This window comes from Bidens hawaiensis, unplaced genomic scaffold (assembly GCF_021521415.1).
Source record: "Bidens hawaiensis isolate Kalapana, Puna unplaced genomic scaffold, B.hawaiensis_p1.1 tig00008633_1, whole genome shotgun sequence".
In the NCBI taxonomy this organism is placed as follows: domain Eukaryota; kingdom Viridiplantae; phylum Streptophyta; class Magnoliopsida; order Asterales; family Asteraceae; genus Bidens; species Bidens hawaiensis.
Window position 1 is genome coordinate 959009 of NW_027491622.1, and position 17281 is coordinate 976289.

General features: G+C 40.7%; 1 pseudogene across 1 annotated transcript; it reads right to left on the minus strand.

Annotated features, from left to right (window-relative positions):
* Positions 1–7784: 7784 nt before the first annotated feature.
* LOC143529629 (vacuolar protein sorting-associated protein 32 homolog 1-like) lies at positions 7785–8992 on the minus strand (annotated as a pseudogene). The gene is made up of 6 exons (XR_013134698.1): positions 8966–8992; positions 8641–8740; positions 8457–8544; positions 8283–8374; positions 8093–8207; positions 7785–8007 (listed from the first exon to the last, which is right to left on the minus strand). The product of XR_013134698.1 is annotated as a vacuolar protein sorting-associated protein 32 homolog 1-like (transcript).
* Positions 8993–17281: the final 8289 nt, after the last annotated feature.

The following is a 17281-nucleotide window of genomic DNA, read 5'->3' on the forward strand; positions in this document are numbered from 1 at the left end:
CCTTTGGTGGTCACTTCTCTGGTCTCCGTCAGTGGGGTGTCGGGCCTCGTAAGGCAAGGCTTCATGAAGAACTCACGTGGTCCTTGATATATATAATAATATAACTTGTTTATGCTTACTAACCATGCTTAACTTCTGCTCATTTTAGTTTGTATTTCATATTTGTTGAGTTCCATGGTTATGGTTTTGTAGAATCTAACCTCGGTTTTAACCCGAAACAAGATCCGAACCGAAAACCGAACTTTCGTTTAAAGACTTTATTGTTAACTTTTTTGGTTGTAAAACTTAAGTATCATCTTTTAAAAATTATTATACAAGATCTTTGATGTTTGGCCATGCGGTAACCATTCTTGACCTTATTCCAAGATAAAAATTGAACCCAACCGAACTAAACCGATTTCACTCGCTTAAGACACACAAGTGAGTTTCTAGCTATCAAGACTTGTATATTTCTTTAAAAATATTTTATAAACTGATTGTAATTATTTTCTTAAAGTACTTGGAATGTTGAATCCAACTTGATCTTATAACAAAGTTTGGACCAACGAAACCGAACACTCGCTTAACGGACGTTGTTACTTCTAAAGCAATAGAACTACATACTTGGTTAAGTCTACTTAAATTTTATTGAATTATCTCATAACATTCATTAATTTGGAAAGTTGACTTTGGGTTTGACCAATTACCAAGACCCGAACCAACAACTCGAACACTCGTTAAAACCCGTTTTAGTATCTATAATATAAAGGGATTTGCATTCTTGCATTTTTACCCATCTTATTACTTAACATAGGTTAAGTAAAATTAAGGGCTAGATACTTTAACCCGGTTTCGAGCAAACTTATATTTTTAGAGAACTATTATTATATTTCTTAAATATTTACATTTTAAACCTCAGATTTTAAATTGTTTACATTTCCTATCATTTACTTTATTTAAAGACTTCCTAGACAACCTTTCTAACAGAAGACTTTCTTTCATCTAGGCTTTGCTCGTTAAACCTCATCATTCCGGTTACTCGTCATTTACCAATCAAGTTTATTACTTGAACGTGAGTACTTTCATCCCCCCCCCCCCCCCATTTTTTCCATCTTTCGTTTTAGGGGTGATATTGCATACCTATTCAAATTAAATATTTTATACTTGAGTCTTAAACCACAAACTTTATTGTATACTTTACTTAAATAAATGCTCGATTTTGTGTTATATGTGTACACGCTTAATTGCTAATGTGTTTACCGCTTTTGGTTGGTTGATTCATAAATCCGAGTATATTTGGCATCCCCTTATAGAAAGGTGTCGTTAATGTATTCTTATTAGCGATTTCACATAAATCCGAGTCTATTTGGTATCCCCTTATAGAAAGGTGTCGTTAATGTATTCTTATTAACAATTTCATAAAATCCGAGTTTATTTGGCATCCCCTTATAGAAAGGTGTCGTTAATGCATTCGTATTAACGATTTCATTATCTAAATTGTTGCTATTATTTATTGTTTTGTATACAAGTTGTGGAATTTTCCTATCATATACTTATCGTTCAAAATTATGAAATTGCTCACCAACCTTTGTGTTGACAAAATTCTATTTTATGCAATGTTACAGGTTTGACTTTTGGTTGACTCGAGGACTTGACGAAAAACGTTATCAAGACTATTAGGATATTAGCAAAACGAACAATATATTATTTGCTATGATAAAATTCGATTATTATATGAACAAGTTATGTGACTCTTTATGATTTTATAAATTTAAATAAGTTGATTAAATATTGTCACTTTAATAGTGTCTTGTGTTCTTAGGCAATTCGTTGCACCCCGGCATGTTCCGCCGCCTTTGGTCGGGGTGTGACATAAACAAATTAATCTAATTGACAAAAATAACCAAATCGAACTAAATTGCATCCTTAACAATAATTATTCCACCAATTTTTGTTTATTGCAACACTTACACAATAGAAGAACCAACGACATGAGTTAGCTTCAGTCTTCGAAAATCGATAGCATGTAGCATCACCACATGAGCAGATGACATCCAACACGTCATACCTGGAGTAAGATTGGGACGACGAAGAAGATGATTGAGTCATCGAAGAAGAAGAAGACGAACAATATTTTGAGGTAAAGGCCAACAAATGATGACGTGGGTAGGTTTTAATTTCAGTGAACAGGGGTACTTTAGTAACTGCGCATTTTTTTAACGGCTTCACTTGATGGAGGACCTAATTGCAAAAAAAAGACCACCACTGGGACAATAATTGCAAAAAAAAACCACCAAATGATTGAAAGTTGTGTTTTGGGTTCCATCACAAGAATAAAAACTGCAATCAAGCCTTTTGAATTATATCTAAGAGGGGTAATAGTTAATTTGTGTCGGCTAACACGTTCAGCAACTATATAACCTTATTATTAAGGAAACGCCAACCAAAAGGTGGTGATATGTTGTTTCAGATTTCGCGAATAAATGCTTTGTTGTTAATCCTGTTACGTGATTTTTTTATTATACAATACTTATGCTACAAACGTTTATTGAAATGTTACCTTTTCTATTTTTGTTGTATATATGGCAGGTTATTGGTAAGTCAGTCATTGGCGGACCTACGGCTTCACCACGGGGTCGGCTGGCCCCTGTAAAAAAAATTTATTAGTGTTACATGTATGAGAAAATCCCGATCGACTCCTGTAAAATTTTGACACCGACACCTGTGAAATACTGTGAAATGAATGAGAAAAAAAAAAGAATGTAAAAAGAAGAAATGTTACAGGAAAAATTTTCGATAAGGAGTTGCAGTGAGATGTGGCCTTTAGTACCTGAATGCATAATTCCCACATTTACTTTTTGTTTTTTTCTATAGAACATTAATAATTTAAATAACCCTCAAGTAATTTAAGTAATTTAGTATCATGAGTCATACATGTTGTTTTTATTTGTCTTTAAAAAAACTAACTGTCATTTAGTTTATTTTGTTATTTTATCCTTTTATTTTATATAAATATTACACATATACACACATATTAATCAAGTTAAAAGTTTCTGGCTTCGTCATTCTTTTTATATATAAAAAATATATGAAATTATTCATATTTTATGGCATACATAAATTGGTGCATTTTGGCGCATCGGCTCGAGGCCTTGTTGCCTCTATACGCCTCGTGATTATTGTAATTATGTTTTGTATTTATAATTTAATCTTTTTTTTATTTTTTTCTTTATGTGACCCGACTCGATCTGATCTGACCCAAAGGTACCAAAAAAATTAATATTTAACTATAGACAACCGACTCACAAAATTTCCGACCCCTGTAAGAAAATTTCTTGGATCCACCACTAAAGTCAGTTGGATCATGATAGGTCGGGATTTGGAAAGCCTATGCACAGAGCTTGGGATTACAAGAAAGAGAATAGGTACTCATTTTATCTGTGCATGTTGACCATTTACTAGTTGCTTTTGTACAAGATAACCGATACCAGACTTTTATGTCTAATTATGGATGCTTAGGACTAGATTTGTATGCATGTAATAGGTGTTGCATGTACAAAACAAGTATAAAACACCATGTAACATCGTACATGGTTGCATCAAGCGCGATGTAAATGAATTTGATATAATAGCCAAATCTCAGGGTGCACTGTGAGGCAGAACGCTTCTTGAAGGAGCCCTGTTTGGACTGAGACATTGAAGCACCACACGAGGTACATAAGTTATCTTTATTCATCTGGTTGAGATTTTATGCTTTTATGTGATTATTGCTCACATTTGATTATTTTTACCTTAAATAAATTAAGAATTAGGATTAACTTTTAGCTTGATATTTATTGAGTATAAATTTAGGTGTTTTTAACTTTAATGCTGTTTTTGATGGTTTTATTTTAGTTTTATCTATATTTTTTCTTGTCATTTACTAATTTTTTTTCTTAGTAAAACAGGGACATATATGAGGTGATTCAAAGGTCAAATGTTACCAGGGTCAACCCGTGAACCTGTTGGGTTGGCATGAGCACGATCCATTAAGTTAAACGCGCTATCGGGTTTCATCGGAAGCTGATAGAAGCGATTCGAGATGGCTAATCTCTCAAGTGATAGACCCTTTGAGCGGGTTAGACTCCAAAGAAATAATATAAGAAACTAGACATTTTTCTTCTTAATATTCTTCTTACATTTAATATAACAAAGAGGCCTTATATATGCTCACAATGCAACAATAAAAGGAAACATGGCATAGTGGAATTGTAATTAACTACCCACTACATACATTAATAAATAACTACTAAAGTGGGTACTAAATGCAATTAACAAAACATGCATGCAAGCTAAATAAAACGTGGGTCTATGATGGAGGTGGGATTGAGGACATATCAATACTCCCGCTCTAAAAACGTCCTTGTCCTCAAGGACGGAATCCTCGATCCATGGCAGCCGCCACTTGCGTCTTTCGGTAGCGCTATGTTTAGTGTAAATGGGGCGCCACGGTGGTTGCCATTCGAGTCGGACAACCACATACGGGGCAACGTTAACGGGTTGCCATTCACGTGTTCCGGTTTCCTTTGGTTTCTCTTTATTGTATGCTGAAACTTGGACGATGTGTGGGTGTTTGTGATGGTGAGTATTGGTATGCTCAAGTTTGGTTTTGAGGGCTGTTTATGGTTGCTATGAGAGAATACGTAGGGTAAGGCTTTTGGTTCTAAGGTTTTGAGTGGTGTTGCTTGTTTGTGGTGCTTTTTTGGGGTGGTTTGTATTTCCAGCTTTGAAGGCGGCAGTGCTTGTTGTGGTGGTGTAAACGATTCAAGTGAAGGTTCCGGCTTAGCAAGGGTATTGAGGAGTGATTTGGCGAATGACAATAAGAGGTTGGTTTGCTCAAGTTGAGCGGCTTGGGCATCGGCAAAGGCGGTGACGAAGGTATCCAAGGCGGAAGAGTACTCCTTCATCGCAACCGCTTGTTCGGAGACGGCATTGGCAAAGGCGACTATGGTTTCTTTAAGCGGAGTACGGTGAGGCCTTGAAGTAGGTGGAGGAATTTGGTTCGGGAATGAAAGCATCATTGATAGAAGCCGATTCGAGATGGCTAATCCCCCAAGTGATAGACCCTTTGAGCGGGTTAGACTCCAAAAAATAAGATAAGGAACTAGACAATTTTCTTCTTAATATTCTTCTTACATTTAATATAACAAAGAGGCCTTATATATGCTCACAATGCAACAATAAAAGGAAACATGGCATAGTGGAATTGTAATTAACTACCCACTACATGCATTAATAAATAACTACTAAAGTGGGTACTAAATGCAATTAACAAAACATACATGCAAGCTAAATAAAACGTGGGTCTATGATGGAGGTGGGATTGAGGACATATCAGAAGCCAAGACAAAACCCTTAGTAAACCCAAAGCCATAATATGATTACTTGTGTGGTCACATTTAATAATGGTTAGTGGCTGGTTATGCTCATGTTTATACTTAAAACGTTTATTCAGATAAAAAAAATAACAGTTTTTATATAGCTTTGTGTCTTTGTTTCAATTATTTAACCTTCAGGTGTATAAAATTGCTTTGCATAGATGATAAGGAAGTACATGTGAAACCCGCTTAAAGTTCTGCTTCTGCATTCCTTATTGCAGTATTGTTAATACTGAGTGCCATGTTTAACAAATAAATGAATAATATATATTGTACTTTGGTCTTCACTATTAACATTCTAGCGGTACAAATGTTGTTGAATCTTTTAAATTGTTGTTAGCGTGAGAATGTTGAAGCTGAATATAAAAGGTGTTACACTTGAAGTTTAGCACATCCTTAAGATGGAGAAAGAAGATTATAAAAGAGAGCCTATTAAAGTCAAATCTGTTACTTCCACCAGACGGCCACCTGTTGCTGCAAAGATGTTTGTTAAAGGTCAAAGCTTCGGTCCAAAACCGACCAATCCTGAGTCAAAACCCTAATCCGAAGTCAAATACGTTTAGCCCCACATCACATGATCAAGCCTTAAAGTGTTCTCATGTTTTAATTCGATAAGCGTTGAAGTAGGAAAACACTTTTCTTACATAGAAGTTGTCTTAGCTGCACCTTGTACCATTGGAAAACTTGATAAAGAAAATGAAAAGCAAGAAGAAACAGAAGTTGCCAACAAACACGAGCCTGAAAAATCCGAACCAGATACCCCGAATTTGAAACCGAAAATCCCGAACTTGAAAATCCCCAATCTTATAACTCAAAGAATGCAAACAATGATGATGAAAAATATGACCTGAAAGAAGTTGATGGTTCTTAGTTGAGTCAAAACGGGAAAGAAAAACAAAAATGATTATGGTCAACCCGGCCCGTCAGCACCAGCTGGAGTTCCATAAGGTCCACTCCTTTCTGATGGATATAACCGATCATTAATTACTAGTGAAGCCGGTACCAAAACAGAAGAAAACAACAGGTCAAACATGGAAACTGTTGGTCAAGATCGACCAGAAATAGAACAAAAGGCTAATGATAATCTTATTACACTCAGAGGTCTTCCTGCTTAGCTGCACAATTTTTAGCAGCAGCAGTTGCTGGTTATTTTCATTCGATTGCTTGTGCAACACATGCCAGGGTGTAGATGATAGGACCTTGTTTTATAAACTGTTTTGTATGTGTTTTCAGTTACTTTAGCTATTCTCGAAGTTCATAAGTTAATCATGCATATCTTGAAGTAAGAATAGAGATACCCTTATTCTTGATTTGCGTATGTTTTGTAATGTATTTCAGATGCATTTATCATTTACATGATATTAACAACTGAATTCGAATAAAGTTTATACGACCTGATTTGAAATCTGGTTTAACTTATTCAACTATACCAGGTAATAAATGCATCATCGCAAAGCGTGGGCTCTTATTCTAAGTATGGAGCTAATGAGTTGTGCTAAACATATATGCCATCCTATTATTGTTACTTGATTTAACCTCTTCAAATACTAAATTAGTCACACTGCCTACTTTACTCACTAGGGTATGTTCAGCATACAAGGGTATGCTTATAGCCAACTCCAGTTCAATTTGTTGTGTTAATTGAGAAACAACGACGATCTCGACTGAGACCTAAATCTGCTTTTTAATTATCAAAACTGGCATCACAATATGTGATAGCTTGACTACACTAACACGCGATGCACATTTTGTAATTAATCTACACAATTCATTAATCTTCCTAATCTGCGTTCATCGTGGTAACAAAATTCTCAATGATAACCCTATGTTACAACAACATCCAGACTACATAATAATTTTCTTTGAATAAGTTAATTGTAAGGAAGGGTATACCTGAAGATAGATACAAAGATAAATGCCGAATATGGAAATGCAACATAAAGAATCGATGGACCTAAAATACTTGGTAACGGAAGGATTGATAGGGTAATAAGAGATGGGAGAAGTGTATAAAGAACTACCAAAAATATGACAGAATTTAGTAACCCGATAAACTGGGAAAAGTATTATTTTCCGTTCCAAATAAGATAAACTTCGAAAATAATGTTATCACACAAACAATACGTGTTGATATGAATGATTTATGACACCGACAGTTTTTGGAATCCAGTCTTTACAATTTCTTCCAAGTGGGAGTTGAAGCTGCAGTGGACAACAAACATCATCAGTTTTAAACAATAAGAAGAAAAACTACTTTTATTCTCATGATGTATCAAAAAATTATATATTAATGTATAAGTTATGACATTGACTATATTTGTCGACAAAGAAAATAGCATCACAAATGAAAGGAAAAAAAAGTTGATCATCTCATCATCTTCGTCATCTTCCACGAAATGAAAGGAAAAAAAGTTGATTTAAAACGAGAAACCGACCTTTAAAGTGCCATGTCAGCCTGCAATGCAGCCAGCTCATCTTCATCATCTTCGTCATCTGGACGTCTTTGTTGTTTGAAAGCTGACACATGCACCGGTGCAGTTGTAGCAGGCTGCAGAAGCTGTTCTTCCAGCTCAGCTCCTTCTAACTCTTCAAGTTCAGCCTCCAACTCATCCTGCATTTTCACACTTTCACAATTAATAAATTCCACCTCAGCTCATCAGATTTTATTAATTAAAATAAATTTAAAAAATTCATGCCTCATCAAAATCAGCCGCTGCGCCAATAGGTGCAGATAATGCTTCTTGAATCTGTTTTATGTTCTCCGTTTGCTCATTTATCTCATCCATTGTCTTGTCCACATCATCAATATTCCTGTATCTCAATGACATATTAAACTCGTAAAATACTTATATAAATATCAAGTTAACAACAAAACTAAAAACTTACACCGCCTTTTGCATTTCCTTCATTGTTTTAGCTCCAGCTCTCAAGGCATCCACCGTCTCTGTGGTGGCTTTTGCACCTTCAAGCGTTATCATCTTGGACACATATACATAGATTAGTAAGATTAAAGTTTGTCTAAATAAAGCATATAACTAACAATTTTTATTTTAAACACACCTGATCATGAATACGCGCAATTGAAAATTGCCAAGCTGTTCAATTTGCTGTTCATAAAGTCTTTTCCGCTTTAAACATTGTATTGCGGCTGAATAAATGAGTACCCATATTTTATATCAGTATAGTTAACAAATTCAAATGATTTAAACATTGTATTGTAGCTGAATAATTGTATTATATATACCGCGTTTATTATGTGCTTTAGTGAATTCCTTGGCCTTTTCAACCTCGGCAGTCGCTTTTTTCCTAAGTACATTTTCTTTCTTCTCTAGCATTTCAAGTGTCTGTACAAATTTATTACTAAATTATTTAACACAACCACAAAATGGAATAACAAGTTACATTAATTAACATAATACACATACATGTCACATATGCATACATATCATATACACATACACATATATATGTGTCACAAACAAAGAGTAAACACGAATTGACAAACTAGGAAGACAAATGTTAAAGGCATGTTTGCATGCAGGCCAGTTGGGGTTGAACCCCCCACAAACTTTAAAATTTGACATGAACCCTGTCATGGTAGACATATTAACCAAACACAACACGACCTTTTAACCTGATATTTTGCATATTGATCGATACATACATATGTAAAACAACTACGTTAAAACTATGGCCTTATGCTCTTTCCTCCTTTGAATTTAGACATAAAGCACATTTAAAAAAAAGTTATAAAAATAAACGAGTCAACCCGGCTTGAATCTTGTTGTGTGACTCAAAACTGACCCGAAGCCATTTAGACTAAACCCTAAACTAGAAACATTTAATTAAGTGCATCAGAAAAACAAAAAAGAGAGAGTTTACCATGAAACTTAGGTTTCGAATCTGTTTGCAAATTGTTCTCAACAGTTTGCGTGTTTAAACGAGTTTTAATGGATCTTTCGGTTCCTATTATCATGCACATGACCAATTCAGTTTAGGTTCATGTTTTAACAAACTAATAGTTATTATTTAAGGGTTTTAGCTTTTAGGTTTGTGTACAAGATCTGGAAACGAGAAACAAAGTTTAAGATCTCATACCAAGACAAGCTTTGTTGTTTTAAATTTTGATGGTGATGATATGATGCTTTGCTGCCCCTAGACTCCTTGAACACCTTTTTGGACGTTTTTGATGATCAATCTTAATAGCATGTGTTATTAGGTTTAATGATCTGAGTTGGAGAATCAAATGAATAAACAAAGAGTTTTGTTGATACCTTAATTAGTTATTGTTCTTGTTCTCTAGGCTTGGAGATCGATGGAGGAGATTGTGTGTGAAAGGTTAGTATTTGGGAGAACGAAGGTTGGAATTTACGTGAATATATCCCAGGAAATAAGGTAGGGCATGAAGAAACACTAATTGACCCCGGGCAGATTACGGATAATCTGGGGGTTAAATAGATGTTTCCCACGAGGGGTTAGGTCCGGCAAAGATGGTTCTTCTGATGACCTGCAAAACAGACACCGTGAGCTCGTCACTGAGAAGGGGGGGGGGGTACCTCCTTGTGACCACCCTCCGGCGTGAGAATCAGACTAGATTGCTCTTGAATATAAGTGTATATTAAGAGATTGCTAGAGAAGATAAGATAATATATGGAGATATCAGATAATGTCCATACCATTCCAAGGTGTTGGAGTATTTATAGCCGAAGGTAGGTTTCCAAGAAGGTACAGCCGGCTGAATAGTATTCCTGTTCTGCCAACTGTGGGCTACGCACATGCCATGCTAGTGGTTGGTGGGTAGGCAGCGGCTGATAGTGACCAGGCCGGCTGTGTACTATTCCTTTTCCACCAACTGCAGGCTATGCACGTGCTACGACAGGTTGGTGAGTAGGCAGCGGCTGATAGTGACATTAAGTAATAGAGCATGCTGCTCGTTGTACTGTTGTCAGTGAGCTGTCGCAGCTTTGGTCAGATCTTTTGTCCATACCTCGTCAGGTACAGTACAAAAGATCCTCCAGTAGCGTACGGACTGGCTCATTTGGGCGGGAGTTTTCCCGGCTTTGGGCGGGAGTATTCCCGGCTTGCTCACTCCTTCTTCAGGTGACATTACTGAATTATTTAAGAGTTAAGTGTCTTGTGCGTGTAGCCTTGCTGCGCGGGTAGCCTTCCCTGATGGCTAGTATCCGTTGCTGCGGGAACAGGCGGAGTACGTCGACCATTGGGAGGCTTTTCCTGCGGGAACAGCTTGCGTACTGCGCGTAAGGACGTCACGTCTCTGAGCATGGTGGGTCCTGCGGATCCAGTTGGTTTCTGCGCATACGTCTCTCTTCAAGGTGAGTTTTGCGAGTTTAGCCTTTGCGCAGACGTCCCTGTTGAAGGTGAGTCTTGCGGGTTCAACTGCGCAGACGTCCCTCCTTGAGGTGAGTCTTGCGGGTCCAACTGGGCTCTGCTGGGACCTACCTCTTCAAGTCCCCCCAGTCCAATGTTCTTCTCATGAATTGTTAATAAGTGAGGTGAACTTTTGGACTTAAGCAAAGGGTTTTGAAAAGGGTTTAGTTTTAAGGTTTTCCATGGGGATTCTTCCCGCGGAAGTCCTAATGTCACGTGCAGAAATTCCCGACTTTTCTGCTTGATCTTTGGGTATGATGCGGGTAGGTCTGTAACCTCCTCGCAAGTCAGGAGCGTTGAGTTCCACTTGTGTAGATTCTCCATGAGGTTTTGGTAGTTTTGAACATAGTGATCAATTATGTTTAAACAACCAATTCCATCTTGGAGCTTCAAACAATCTAGTTCTCGACGTTCCCGCTATGCGGGGATGTTATTCCCGTTTCCGCAAGCACGGCCCAGAAGATCCTTCTTGGTTTCAATTCCCTGCGGAGTGCTAAGTATGTGAAGGGTTTCGCCTTGACACTATACCCGCACTCGTCTTATAGTTACTTTACTTCCAAGGTATTCCTGGCTTCAATTCCCTGCGGGTGCTAAGTATGTGAAGGGTTTTGCCTTGACACTGTACCCGCACCCGTCTTATAGTTACTTGGTTGCCGAGGTATTTTTGGCTTCAATTCCCTGCAGGTGCTAAGTATGTGAAGGGTTTTGCCTTAACACTGTACTCGCACCTGTCTTATAGTTACTTGGTTGCCAAGGTAAGGGGTATAGGCCCGCTTACTTTTGAATCTTTTTGAATCTTTTTGAAATTCGAAAAGTTGGTGAAAAGGATAAGAACAGTCCAAACTGTTGAAACGTCGTCCGACGGTTTCTTCTGACAGTGTCAGGACGTGCAGGAAGTTATGGCGACGTGACAGTATATGGTCATTCCAGACGCTTTTTCAGGCGCGTGGGTGCCAGTGTGCTCTTACCGTCGACCTGTACCAGTACATTGTTAGGAAGTTCATGCTCGAGCCTTTCGAGCCTGAGTTTCCTAAGCCTCATCAGACGGTGTACGATACCCCCAAGGGCAAGATAGGGGTGTATGCCGCATTCTTCGTTTATGGGAATCTCAGGTTCCCATTGACGAAGTTTGTGTACCGTGTTTTGGAGAGACACGGTGTACATCTGACGGAGGTACACCCAATGGCGATCGCCAAGATTCGCCATTTTGAATGGGTGTGCCTCATTCTGGGCGTGGAGCCCCATGTTGACCGCCTGATGACCTTCTATTCCTGGAGGTGCATCCAGGGGTGGTATACCTTGGTCACTTGGATCAAAGGTTTAAAGATCTGCGCTACCGAGCGCAGTCTTCGGTCTTGGAAGCGGGAGTTCTTTTACATCTCCGCTCGCGTCGTCCCCATAGCGATGACGTTCAAGAACGGGAGAGCTCTCCCGAACCTTCACGCCTCCAACTACCAGGAGGCGGAATGGTTCTCCAAGATTTCCCGGGTCCAGTCTCCGGTTTACCGCTTTGCGGAGTCCGGGTTGGTGATGCTCGGTACGAGCCGGGTGTGGAAGGATGCTGGGGCGGAGGCGCCACAGGTTCCCATCGTCCTTGAATACGGTTTGAACTCTATCCCTTACGGTATGCTTCATCTTCTTTGCTGACTTAAAGTTTTCTTCTAACAGTTTTTCTTTTGTTTTCAGAGGGAAACGACCTACAATCGCTCCTGCATCCGCGGGAAGCTGGTGGTCCCGCTCGGATGGGTACCCGTGCTCTTGATGAGAACGAGTTTCCCATCTTGGAGCAAACGGCGGATCGGTTTGTGGAGGTCTACCCGCCGGGCCACCCGATCATGAGCGCCACGCGGCCAGGTAAGGAGTTATTTAACCCTCGCCCTGTCAATGCTCAAACCTCTGCTGGAATTCCTCTAATTTTATCATCTTCTGATGAGGAATCTGCAGATGGTCCTTTCTTCACGCGGAAGAAGAAGGCTGTTGGCGGGAAGGGTAAGGCGAAGGTTGCCTCCACTGTCGATCAGGGGAATCGGTCAGAGTCAGAGACCGAGAGTGAAGAGGTGGCGGGGAACCCTGGTGGTGATGAGACCACTGTTCCGGAGGTTGAGACAGCTGTCACCTCCGGGCAGCCTAGTACGACGGTGACCGGCGTGAAGAGGCCGGCTCCATCGGGTTCGTCCCCGCCTATTCGCACCTTCAAGCTCAAGAGGACTCGTAAGTGTAAACTTTAACTTTAACTGCATATCCTTCCGCCATTATATTTAACTATCTTATCTTCATGCAGGCGTGGATGCAACTGCATTCCAAAGTGGTGCGGGGAGGAGCACCTCTGGACCCATGACGGTAGGTTTGGTCAACCTACCCGAGGCGATGACCCAGGCGGCTGCGCCTGTTTCAAGTGTTGGTTCAGTTGCTCATCCCGTTGAGGCAACTGTTCCAACTGTAACATCATCCCCGCCGGCTGTCAGTGCGATCTTCACGGAATCCTTCACTGAGCCGGCGGTGATATTTTCTGCGGGTTCTTCCGCAGCGGCGGCCACGGTTGTGAGTTCACCTCCAGTGAGTTCACCCCCGATGGTCTCTACCGCAGCGGCTTCGACCGTGCCTCCGGCGCCGGCGACTACCTCGCCCCCGGCCGGTTCAGCAGGTATGTTTGGGGCTTCTAGCCAATCTCTGCCTCCTTCCCATCTGCCTGACCTCTTGGATGGATATCCGTTAGGTTCGGGTGTAGGTTCCCAGCCGGATCTACACGAGATATCGCGTTCTACGTAGGTGCGGAATCCCTACGTAAGACGTTACGAGCGTAGAAGACAAAACGATTAAACACGTTACAATAAACACAAACACGTTATATTGTAACCGTAAACACGTGACACAAAGATCACCAAATACAGACTCTCTCTAACTCGTTTTCTGAGTAATGAACTGAATTCGTTAGTTTTTTTTAATCCGTAACCTAAACAGCTTATATAGACACGACAACTTCGCCTGGCATGTTCAGGCGAAGTTGTCCCTAACTTCGCTTGTTTAACAAGTTCGCCCATATCAGCGAACTTGTTAGCAACTTCGCTTACATACAAAACATAAATCTAACTAACACGATTACAGACACTTGACACTGAACTACTGACATCTTGCACCAACAGACTCCCCCTTGGCAGTAGCTTCAACTCTTTATCTTCAAACACGTGTCTTGTAATCTTCAACGACCTTGCATCTTCATCTTCAAGCATGAACTCCTTCGCGTACACAAACTGATACAATTCTTTGATATTTCTTCGCTTCGTCTTTCCAAGCAGGAATATAAAAGATTTTCTTCTCATTCAGCACCTGCAGATCAGCTTGCGACAAGTTCACTAGATGCATCGGATCATAAACTCTTAGCAGCTCTTGTTCATCTTCGTCTTCCATCACTGCTTCAGCTGTTTCACAATCAACATACCACCACTTTAGATCTTTGAGCACATCCTTGGGCATCTGTTTCATCGGCACTTCTTTAAGGCACCAGATCGGCTTATACTTCATAATCATCCAAGGTTTACCATCTGCTCTCAATCCACGATCTTTGTCTTCGATAAGTTTTCCCTTTTGTGGTTTCAACAGCTCAAACTTCTTCTCTTTTATACTTTCCTTCCAAACAATCTTCCCAATAACTCTAGCCATATTATCATCACTTCGGTTTATCAATCCCAATCTGGCTAAGTCTTTCACTTCACATTCTGGCATTGTATTCAACGATCTTAAAAGTCTTTTGAAGTACTGAACACCATCATACCTCTTAATAACAAAGAGCCTCAACTGCTCATCGTATATCCAGCAAATAATCCCTTTTCTCGATTCAGCATAGCCTCTAATGTTGTAAGTCTTCTTAAACATAGTAGGGACCGCCGGTTTCTTCGTTTTGACGAACCACTGAGCGTAGCCTTCTTTCCATCTAGGCTGCTCTTCCCATTCCGTCTCATCACTTCCAATCTGTTGATTCATATCTGCCTTATCTACTTCTGGTATCTCATGCTCCACATTCTCCTCTACTATCTCTCCCTCTTCAATCTCATTATCAATAACTATCTCTTCACCAATCTTCTCTATCTCATCACTCGGTAGTACATCATCATCACCAACCAACTCATCATCCATCTCCTCTACGTCCACTACCACCACATCATCATCACCAGCTGCAGTTGTCGACTCCCCCTGAGTTGTGGAAGTTCCAAGAGCTTAATCAGTTCTTGGAAACTCACCACCTGCATCTTTCGACGCATTGGGATCATCGTCTCTATCATTTCGTCTCTTGGTCCTCAACTCATCGCCTTTACAGCTCGTCTCCCCCTGAGATGCCAAGAACTCCTTCAGAGCATCTATGATTTTTCCATGTTCTACCAGCAGGGACGACTGCATCTGATTCTCTGCAACTAGGCGTTGAATAGCCTGGGTCTGGATAAGATTTATCCTTGATTGTTCTGCCACGACCCGTTCAAGTGATGCTATTCGTTCAGAGTCTGATAAGGTTGCATTGAAATCGAACCTCATATGTGATATATCTTGAGTGTACTGAGGAGGGATTTCCGATGTCACCGGGACCTCAGAAGTAGAAATAGACATAACCGCAGGTGGTATTGTCACCGATAACCCTGCAGTGGCCACAACAGTCGACTCAATAAAGCGTGCCACGACCTCCGTTGGAGTAAGAGTTGGAGGCGGCAACGGGACAATCTCAGGAGCCGATAGTTGGAAAGTAGTGGGTGGGAGGCCAAATGTAGATGAAGTAGCCACCACGGGAACATCCGTAGCGCTTGGCTTTGTAACCTGTAATGTTGAGGGAACCATTGTCATACTGGATAGTGCGGGTGGGGTGAAACGTACCACCCTCGAGCCTCACCAGCTCCAGAACCTGCACCTATCCATTCCCTTCTTGATCTGCGTATTAACTGTTGTACCTCTTCCTCATAGTCTGACTCGCTGTCATCATCAGTTCTCTTTCTCTTCCCATGTAGTCTTTCTCGAGTTACCATAATTCTTCTTGCCTCATCAGAACCAACCACCGTAGCAGCTGTCCTAGTACATTCACAGTCGACACCCTCTCAACCGAGACTTGCACATACTCTCCAGGGTCCACCCGTTCCATATCAAAGTAGCCTTAACCTCCAAACTCAGCATCAAGGTCCACGTTTTCCTCCGGTGACACAACAGGTGCAGCAGGTATAACTTGAGGTGCTCCTGCCTGTTGTGGTGCCGGTTCCCGAAACTCGTCCCCACGAGCAGGCACATACTCTGGGTTGATTAAGTACCCAAACAGTGGAGTATGGCGAGAACGGAGCTCAGGTTTGCTCCTCGCACTCGAAGATCTACATTGGGCGAAGATCCGTTTATTCACACTTTCAACGTATCTGATCGGACGGCGCTGAGGTAGCGTTGGAGCAACATGATTCAAGATCATTTGTAGGAATCTTGGATACATGATGAATCTCTCACGCGCCATCGCCCTTCTCTGACGATCAATCTCATAGAAGACCATCTGACTAAAGCTGTATCGCTTGTTGTAAGTCAGAGCAGTCATCGCCGACTGCATGGTCGTGCCCATGCCATCAGTTCCAGCCTTTCTCCCTGACATGCATACTATCATGACATGCATGAGAAAGCGCCACTGGTCAAGCAAAAACCTTTCCTTCTCTGCGTATCCCCCAAGGGACCAGAGTATCCCATCCTCAAAAACGCTCCATCACGGAAAGGAGCCGCAAACTCTGTTGGGTCATCCCTTGTCTCATTTCCAAACCGTAAAGCTGCCCGGATTTGTTCAGAAGAGAACTGAACAATCTGATTGTTGACTGTTGCGCGCATCACCGGGGGCTCGACTCTACAGTCATATTCCATGGTCTGCCAAAAATCCTCAATGTTGGGCAAGGATATCGGCAGTGTTGTAGTGATCGCGTGGAATATACGCGAGCGTAACAGAAACGTGATGATTTCGCGGAAATCATCAACTCCGCTCGCCTCCGGGTCTAATGTTATATACATGTTGTGACCCGGAAAGAACTGTCTTTGGTTATCACCTCCGTCATCACCGCCTGCACCACCTGCTCCAGCTACAGCAGCCATATCTGCAACAAACATGCTAAGTTATATAAACGTCAAAGCAAATCACAAGTTCGCCTGTTACCATGAGCGAAGTTGTGATTTATTCTGTACAGGCGAAGTTAAAGGTGGGGCGAAGTTGGGAAACAACTTCGCTTCAACTTGAACTTCGTCTGTTAACTGTCAAGTTAAAAGGTCCAGGCGAAGTTAATGAGAACTTCGCCTAACCACAACATCGCCTCATAAACTGTTTCAAAAACTATTATCAGGCGAAGTTAAACCTCAGGCGAAGTTACGGATAACTTCACCTAAACTATAACTTCGCCGAATATGAAACGGCGACAGTTAAGGCTGTTCAATCGAATCGATTTGGACAATTTTGAAGATTTCGGCCAGTTAACACAAGTTTTTAAGTCGATTTGGACGAT